This window comes from Bacillus rossius, chromosome 13, assembly GCF_032445375.1.
Source record: "Bacillus rossius redtenbacheri isolate Brsri chromosome 13, Brsri_v3, whole genome shotgun sequence".
Taxonomy (NCBI): domain Eukaryota; kingdom Metazoa; phylum Arthropoda; class Insecta; order Phasmatodea; family Bacillidae; genus Bacillus; species Bacillus rossius.
In genome coordinates, this window is record NC_086340.1 from 28337561 (window position 1) to 28347682 (window position 10122).

Consider the following 10122-nt stretch of genomic DNA (forward strand, 5'->3'; position numbering starts at 1 on the left):
TGATTTCGGCACACATGGTGTACATATAATTAAACCAATAGCCATTCATTTCCCAGCGAAATACAACTATGGTACTGCTGAATGGCGAATGTTGCCATTAGTACTGAGTTGGGCATCTACCGTGCATAACTTGCAAGGCTGCAATGTAGATAATGCAGTTGTTTATTTGGGATCGCGTCTCTTTGCTGCCGGACAGGCTTATGTAGCTCTTAGTCGCGTGAAGTCACTGTATGGGCTCCTTGCAGAAGAACTTTATTGCTCTTAAGATAATAAGAAAAGTTCCATGTAATGTTCACGCATAAACTGAAATGTCTATATTATGTGAAAATAATGACTAATTTTAAGTTCATTGTAACAAATAAAGACTTTAGTCACTCATATTTAGTTTTTTTTCAATTATGATTCTTCAATATTTTTATTTTATCGACTAAAAAGAATAAAATAAGTTATAGTTAAAAAAAACTAAAAACTATCTTTTATCGTTGACGGAACTAAAAATTAAAAAAATAACATTTAAAAATTGATTTTGTGTCTAATAACCTAATAATGCACCACAACTCTGTATAACTAACTTTCGTAATGACTATACCCTAAAATTAGTGATAGAAAATTTAAGACAAAATTTATTAAATACCCCGGGGCGTAGATCCGGGGGGGGGGGGGGGTCGCTTGGCCACCAGGAATTAAGAAGCTCCTCACTAAGGAGGGACTGCCTGCACTTGCAAAGGCGTGACTGTGAAAAGTGTTTGATGTCAAAACTATGTCTTATGGGAAACTTTCTTCATATTTTAAAGTTTTCTTCTTATTGCATGCATGCATGGGCATACGGGCACCACATCCAGATACGGCGTTTCGGCTAACCCCACGTGCAAAATTCTCTGGCCCTGCGACCCCCCCCCCCCCTTACCCGTAAATTGTCGCGGGCCCCACTTGCGAATCCTACAGATTTTGGCCCCTTAAGCACTCCATTCCTAATTTTAAGTTCATTATTGTTATTAACTTCATTATTCATTTTCGTAATGACTATATCCTAAAATTTTCGAAATGACTTGTGTCCTAAATTTTTATTATTGGCTATATCCTAAAATTAGTGATAGCAATTCTATTACAAATAAATTGTTATAAATGATAGAAAATTTAAGACAAATGTTAACAAGCACCCTAGTGTTTAGTTATATAGAGCTGTAATGCATTATTTGGCTGTTAGAAAAAAAACTTAAATATAAATTTTATTTTTGAATTTTTAGTTCGTTCATAAAAGATATTTTTTTTAAACCATAATAATATTTTACGATTATCACCTGACTTCAAAACATTTATTTGACAATACTAAAGGGCAGACATTTTCCGCGAAAAAAAAAACCTGAACGCTACTTGGACTGCAAGAAGACATGCTTGTGCCAGCGATTTCTTTCTTATGATTGGCGGTCGTTTGCGTGAGAAGCCTTTGCTTAATTTAAGTGAACCAATTAGGAAGCGTTTGCTTCCGCGCTGAATTATTGTGATTGGTGCACCAACAGCACACACGTACCTGAAAGAGACTCACTCATTCACGTAAAATTGCTCAGAAAGCGAGTTTTATTTCTTTAAAGCTATTAAAATTTCTAGCATTGTCTTTATACACGTTACGTTTATTTTCGCTAACCAACCGCTAACCCACTCCAAGGACTAACACTTGCATTTTAGAGACGATCTCACACAAGTAGGCTACAAGGAACATAGATACTTTGAAATGGAATCTCCCATCTAATGTATAAAAATCAATGTTTGTTTGTTTGTTCGTATTCTATGCGCTCTCGCATCGTACATCCGATTGAGTTGAAACGTTGCTTTGACATTAAAAACAAGGGGAATGTAACTGTCTAAGTGAGATTTCGATAAAATCAACCCTCAAAGCAGAATTTTATTATTTTTTAGGAAATTTCGTCATTTTTTTTTGGTGTAGCTTTATTCGTCTGCATGGCAACGGGCTTTTTCATTGTTTATGCCTTCAGCGTATTCGTGGCAATTTAATATGACGCGTGAGTAGTATCGGATATTTACCAGTAAGTATTTAATGACAGTTCCTCTTTTCTATGATCTGAATACTAATGGTAGCACGCGAGACGAGAGAGAGACATAGATAGATAAATATAGAGAGATAGAGTGACATATAGTGAGATAGAGAAATAGAGAAAGACAGAAAGAATACACAGAGGTATAGATTGAGATATATAGAGGATAAATGTCAAGGAGGAGATGGATTAATAAAGGGGGAGAGATCGAGAGATAGAGGATAGAGAGATATATTGCTATGGAGCGATATATACATATAGAGATATTATTAGAGATATGAAGAGATATATACAGGGAGAGTTATATCGATATATATATATATATAGGGATGTATAGCTATAGAGATAAAGAGATGTTTTGTGTATGTGTACCTACTTAAAACTAATTACAAAAAAATTGAATGAGGTATTGCAACGCATGCCGGGCGTGAGCTAGTGTCATATAGAACGAAACTACCTCAACATTTGGCCTGGAGGAAAACCCAACATCGGTTTGGCCAGACCGGGGATTCGACACCAGAGTCCTCTGGAAGGCGAGCCCAGTGTCGTAGCAATGGTCCATCTCACACCACGAGGGCGTATCTACACAAGTTCCTGCCACACGCGTTTAGGGGATTGCGTGGGGGATCGAGCCAGAGGAGATTTTTTTTTTTTTATGTATACCATCTTAGCTATCGGTGTACGGCATTTGGTAGGAGGAATGTCGTGAATGGAACGGAAATAGCATGTAACAGAGCGGCCATCTGTGGCGGATGGCAAGACCCATAGTTCACAAAGTCAAAAATTAATTTTATATAGCATTAAATGTATAATGAATTTTAACAAAATGGGTAGTATTTTAATAAAACTCGTCATAAATGAAATACTAAGCCGGGGTTTAGTATTTTTTTCGAAGTCATTTTTACATTCATCAGATCCGTTTTTATTAAATAGTTTACATTTTCGGTCTGCAAATGGAATTATTCGATAGTCAACGTAGCTGCTCCGGCAGCGAATTCCAGCGGCGGGTGCGGGAACTACGTGTGTCACGCGTAAAGAAATGTAATTTGAGAGCCAACGTGTGTATATATTTATAACGATCGGTATTATTTTAATGAATAATACGTTAAATTTCGTGTCCCGGGCACGGGTTTCGTATGACAAGTGTGTTTGCAACATGAGAACACATGAATTTTCTCGATACCGATGTGATATGTTACAGGTCTCTGGCGAGAACTGAAAGATTAGCACACTTGTGTTTTTTTTAAGCGTGGATGTGTGTCTTGAAGGTCTTGTGTTAACGACGATTAACTTATCTTTAATTTTGGCAAGTTTACCAGGTGTGTAACTTGCAAATCAACACGTTTTGTTTGTTTACGGACAATGACAACATACGCCAAATAGCTTTCGAACACTGTTGTCAGAACCTCAATGGCAAATGGTACGAAGACCATTGGCACTGCCATTGAAAACTGTAAAATTCGAGACATGCTACTTGGCACAGACTATACTCACTTTTTTTGGCCGTCGATTCCTTGGGGAGGGGAACGCAAGGTGGAAGATCCCACCCCTTGGAATTAAAAAAAAAAAACTCGTAATGGGGTGTTATTAACTTGTTTAATGGAAAAAATTTTGTTATAAGATATATGTCTCAGTAAATGATAAATGTATCCATATTAGCAAACAGTTCAAATTAAATTCTCAATAATAATCTCTACATTGAAATATTTTTATGCTGCACTCATGGTCACGTATAAATAATTGCTATAAGATTAGCTGTTTCTTCTCTATTTAATTTTTCAAAACAGTGGAAGTAAACCACATGCATACAAGCACCCTATCCAGAGATGACCTGTGTTGGTTAACCACTCATGCAACAACCCCTGATCCGCATAAACCGCGAAATTTCCCTGAGAATTCTGCAGATTTGCCCCCTTGCTGTGTACCATAGTTCCAGTACACTTTCTCACAAACACTTGCTAGTCAACCATCCCCGGGAGGTGGTGTTTCCGGTACGTTTGCGGGCACAGGTTCCTGTGGGAAATGTTTTCTTATCCTCCCCGCCTTTCTATCTTCATCATCCTCTCTTCCTTTCAAACTATAAACGTGTGTGATGTATAGGGCAAGTTGTATTTTTGCGGATTCATTTTACTTCCAGGTTAGATTCAACTTGTCTATAAATAAGCAAACAAGCATTTTTACAAACCTTGATCGGCCGTCCACGGCTTTAACGGGTTACACTTCTTCTTGTTTGTAACTGGCCCATGACGTGCCAAGAGCACTGTAGTCCAATCATCAACGTGGCTCAAGTTTACTTTGCTACACAATGAATCCACGAAATAAACCTGGTCTTAGTAATAGGACTCACGACATTTATACAAAATCTTAAATTCACATACATGCTTAAAGATTCAAATGTGAAATGATTTTTGGCTACTTTTAATATCAATAAGATTAGTCCCGTGTTGTGATGCAAACCGACCATTGAACGTCATTAAGAGCGGTGTTCATAGTTCACAAAAATAAATTACAACCGTGTTTCATAATTTGGATACATTCGTAATGCGCTGATTTTTACGTTGCATTTGTCCAGTATTTAAGTAAATAGTTGACATTGTGTCAAACAATTATAATAGGTGCTATTTTATTGCAGTCTTTAAGAGATAAACTTTAGCCAAGATTTGGCTTTCATTATGAAGACGTGATCTAGGAACATTGGACAAACTGTATATTCAAACATAATCTAACCAAAATATATTATTGCCCATCCATTTCATGTAAAAAAAAGAGTTCAAATACACGGTGACATAGAAAAAAATGGAACTTTTGACAAACAAATAAAAATAGAATATATGCAAAACATATTGACAGTAATTTAACCATTACAACTTGTCTTTCAAACAACAACAATTCAAATCATAAATTATGACAATGGAAATTACGTCCTGCAGATGGCTTCCTTGTCTACGTATACTTTCGTCTAATCTGTTGTTCAGGTTCCCCATTGATCGCTGCAACATCTCCGCTGGGATACTACGAATTACTTCATCAATGCTTTGTTTCAGTTCATCCAGTGACCTTGGCGAGTCATTTGGACCAGACTCTTGAGGCAGCCCCACGAGAAAAAAATCACAAACCGATAAATCAAATTGATAATTTGGATTGTTGTTCGTTAAAAGGAAAGTTTTAATGCTTCAATTACTGTCGATTAATATTTTTCTCGTTGCATGTTTTTTTGTTTTTATTTGTTTGACAACAGTTTCCGTTTCTCTGTGTCACCTCGTATTACACCAAAATTATAGTCATTCATGCGCAGAAAATGTTCCGCAAATATAAAATAAACTAAGGCCTATTTGCAGAAGAATAACCCAACAGTAACATGTAGCCGGAAATAATAACTAAAATGGCGTGGAGCAAAAGAACAGCCCGATGCTACAACCACGGCTGTCCAACAGTTACTAGCAAAGGAAATATAGAAGCGTGACTAAGCAGGCTAGAAAAGGTATGGCAGGGGGAAGGTTTTTTAGAAGGGGAGGGGTGGTGTCCTCTCTTGCACTCAATCTCTCGGTGGGTCTGCAACACGCTTCTATAACATTGCTTCTAACATTTGCTCTTCGTTTGCCCGTAATCAGCTATAGATACATAAAAAATATTTGTTCAAAATTTTACGGTCTATATCGGAGATGCTTTTTACATTTTACAGCACAAACCGTTTGGCTAGAATCAGTAGAAAAAGTGAAGGGTTTAATAATGAAGACCATTTGAAAGGCCACCATACAGAAATGGAATAAAAAAATTAAATATTTACACTTCTGGCGTTGTCGATGACATCAAGGAACATTCATTTCAAATTCGGAGAAACTTTGACAATGCGTATTAATCGTGACTGCGCAACAAATGAATTTACAGCCAAAGAGACTAAATGCAGAACAGTCGAGTTAAAAAAAATAAATATAGTTTAAAAAACTAAAGAAACATGCTTTTAAAGATTATCAAACAAAAAGTAAAAAATAATTTTAAAATTTAATTTATGACAATAGTATATAAGCAATACTAGTATAAATGAGAAAAAAGCTTGAGGCGCTTTGTGCCATATTTTTTGTATATTAAGCGCCCCATGCTTTTTTCTCATTTATACTAGTATTGCTTATATACTATTGTCATAAATTAAATTTTAAAATTATTTTTTACTTTTTAGTTTGATAATCTTTAAAAGCCTGTTTCTTTAGTTTTTTAAACTATATTTATTTTTAACTTTTTAGTTTGATATTCTTTAAAAGCATGTTTTTTTTAGTTTTTTAAACTATATTTATTTTTAACTTTTTAGTTTGATATTCTTTAAAAGCATTTTTTTTAGTTTTTTAAACTATATTTATGTATAATTATCATAAGGAAATGAGTTACCGACACTACCTATTATCATCTGAGATTACTATTTGGAGTTACAACGTCACAAAGAAATGGTAAAGTCTCTCCGAATCATTTACAGTTAGATGTATGGATATAATCTTAGAATTTACCGAAAAAAAAAAAAAGAAAAAAAATTTTCTCGGCGTGGCCGGGAGTAGAACCCACGATCGTTGAATCCGACAACTGTCGTCCCAGAAGTCGCGCGCCTTAAGCTACGTTTTCCAAGGACCACGCATGCGCGATGCGCGATGCGTGATGCGTCACTGCGTGACCACGCAGCACTTGAACCTGTGTGTTGAAACGGGGATGATTTCCAAGGCCGCGCAAGCGGGGGTTTCCCGCTCGCCGCGGCTGCGTGTCGCGGATGGGCATCGCGCAGCAGTTGCCTGGCCCCCGACTTCAGCGTGATCACGCATGCGATTTATCTGGAGTCAAAGAGTTTTACTGCAGAACAGGACGAGAAATTGATTGATTTAGTAAGGGAGCATCGTGTGTTATATGATTTGCATCACTGCAAGTACAAAGACAGTATTGTTCGAGAAAATGTGTGGAAGGAAATTGCAGCTTCTTTAAACAAAGGTGGTAAGTAGAGAGTTTAATATCTGTGTTAATAATAAAATAAATACTATGGCTCATAAAACGTGGTCTTAAAAAATGTTCTTACTGCATTAAAAAAACATCTTACGGTTCTATATAGTTGTTACTTATTTAAAAATAGGCCAAGTTTAAAAAATATTTTATGCAGTGTTTAAACTAAACCAAAAATAATTTACGTCGGTGTGCACCAGGAAATGTGGAAATAAAATATGTTCCATTTTGAAGTAGTAGGTGAGCCTAGGGCAAGTTATCACAATAAATTGTTTTCTATCTTTTTTTAAGTTTGATAATATTATGTCTTATTCTTCTAAATGCACAACAAAAATTATGTTTTTTGAAGTTTATAATCATATGTTTTCCTATTTATAGTTACTTAATTTTATGTCAATACTAAGGATAATGGCACATTTGCTAATAAATTATCTATTTTGACATATTATATTTACAAATTTTACACTCAAATACAAAAATACACAGCATTACTATAGCACAAAGAGAATATATTTTTTTTTAAAGAAAAGAATAACATTTGCATTTACCCTTTCTTCACGTGAAAAATACTTTTTAACTTGTTTTCCTCACATGATATAATTGCCAGCTTACTTGTCCTTCTTGGCTGCAAAAGTAATTTTTAAATTTGTCTCGTATGCTATACGCAAGATGAGTAGAATTACGTCCTTGTCTTGCCATGGGTATCATATTTTCAGTAGGGAGACACACATTTCGGTCCTCTTCTTCACCCGGGCATGGAATTCTTGCAGATCTTAGATGATTATGTATTATGCATGATGCGATGACCAGAAGATCCACTGTGTCAGGCTTGATGGCGATGGCAGTGAAAAATACTCTAAAATATTGGCAAAGTATTCCAAAAGCGTTTTCACACGTACGTCTAGCTCTACAATGGCGATAATTATATATTGCTTTTTCTTCATCACATTTAGATTGTGCCCTTGGGTAAGGACGCATTACTGAGGAAGTCAGCTGAAAAGCTACATCACCCAAAATAACGTGTGGCATTAGAGTGTCAGTTCCAGGAAGTATAGCTGGTTCAGGAAATCTGAATGTTCCTTCTGAAAGTCTTTGTCCTAAGACAGATTTAGCAAATATGCCTGCATCACCTTCTTTTCTATAGGAACCAACATCTATTGCTAAAAACTTGTAGTTGTCGTCTACAAGCGCAAGTAACACAACTGAGAAATAGTCTTTGTAATTATAAAACAGAGATCCAGAATGTTCAGGTTTGATTATTCGGATATGTTTTCCATCTATCGACCCACAGCAGTTGGGATAGTTCCATTTGCGATGAAAACCAATGGAAGAACGTTTTAAAACATCTTGGTCAGGTGATGGTATTGAAGAATTCAACATTTTTGAACAAATAGATTGCAATGTCTCTTTTATAATAATACTTACCCAGCTAGGGCATATTCTGAATTGAAACGCCAGTGAACGAAAACTCTCTCCCGTGGCCATAAACCTAAAAGAGAAAAAAATATATGTAGTTATTTATTTTAACTGCTTCAGGCTATCTTGGCACCGAGTCGGTACCCAGAAAGTTCGAGGCCACTATTAACTTAGTGATCCCGTCACCTTAGACTAGAAGAGTAAATCTGTGAGATGTATATCTGTGTGTAAAAACATTAGCTATTTAAACATATTTTATTTTATTTTGGAGGCCTTTTTGGGGAATCGTAAAAACCCAATAAACCTAAGGACGTGAACAATACCAGTACCCTAACTCACGACTCTTATAGCACTTAGGTTGACGTTTTTTAATTTTTTGCTGCTCATAAAAACCTCACGAAATATGTTTAAGAAAAAGTTTGATCATTTATTTACACAGATTTTTGAATTTTACAGCAGAAGACTGCAAAACGAGATGGAGAACCATTCGCGACTCCTACAGAAAAAGCAACAAGAAACTGAAAACTGGGTCGAAGACAGGTTCACCGGCATTTTCAAAATCGAAATACAACACAGAAAGCCTGAAATTCCTTGATGAAACCTACAAAGAAAGAGCGTAAGTACTCTTTACCTTATGTATTAAATAAAATTTGTATAAACAATATAATAATTGTTGAATGTTTATTAAAAATTATATATTCTTTATTGAAATTATTGGAGCTGTTGCAATTTTTTTGGTAGGTTTCAAATGAAATATATATTTATTAGTTGAAAGAACTTCTTATGAATTTATCAAAAAAAAGTTTGTGTAAACCCAAATACACCAGATCAAACTACTCACGCACGCGTGTGTGTCAACATAGCATAGCTGATGGCACTGTTGATTTAATTTTTTTTTTTCAGATCAAAATCAAGCATCAACATAAATGAAATAATTGAAAATAATCAAGAAACACAAGAAATGGTGGATGACTGTCCCTCTGAAGAGTGCAACCAATTTCAAGAAGAAGAAAGCGCTCAAGAATCTACAAATTGGCCTAGCGAGCAAACAAGTTCTTCAGAATTGTTAAACAGCTCCATTAAAAAAAGAAAAATTACAGTAAAAGAAAAAATGTTAGATGAAATAAGAAAAGGTCGTGAAGAAAGAGGGAAAATATTAAAAGATCTACTTGAAAACCGCGGCCAAGATCGTTCGCAACATCCGATAGACATATTCTTCCAGAGCATGTCTGAAACTGTTAAGCAATTCCCCCCACACCTCATTGCGGAAACTAGATTAAAAGTGTGCCAAGTTGTGTCTCAGATGGAACTGAGATCGTTGATGGAGCATCAGAACCAGACTAATCCTAATCACCAACAATGTTATCAACATGTGGATATTGGCAGCGGTTTTCCTGTCTCTGTCATAGATCCCACCCAAATTTGTGAATCTACTGGCAGTAATAGCTTGATTCATTCAACAGATAGCTGTAATTCTAGTGGTAACGATGCTAATGTGGAAGAAAGTGACTTCGTGAGACTAATTTAGAAAATAACCAGTATTAGTTCTGTGAGTAGATGAATGCATAGTCAGAGACATTTTAGGAAATTCATCAGTACATGGACATTTAAATTTTTATTAAACCTATAATTTCAATATAATTAAGTAAATATTTTTATATTTTGTTTTCGTTTA

General features: G+C 35.5%; 1 long non-coding RNA gene across 1 annotated transcript; it reads left to right on the forward strand.

The window, feature by feature from the left end:
* Window positions 1–8452: 8452 nt before the first annotated feature.
* On the forward strand, window positions 8453–9559 carry LOC134538413 (uncharacterized). Its single transcript, XR_010076141.1, has 2 exons — window positions 8453–9063; window positions 9351–9559. It is a non-coding gene; the product is annotated as an uncharacterized LOC134538413 (long non-coding RNA).
* Window positions 9560–10122: the final 563 nt, after the last annotated feature.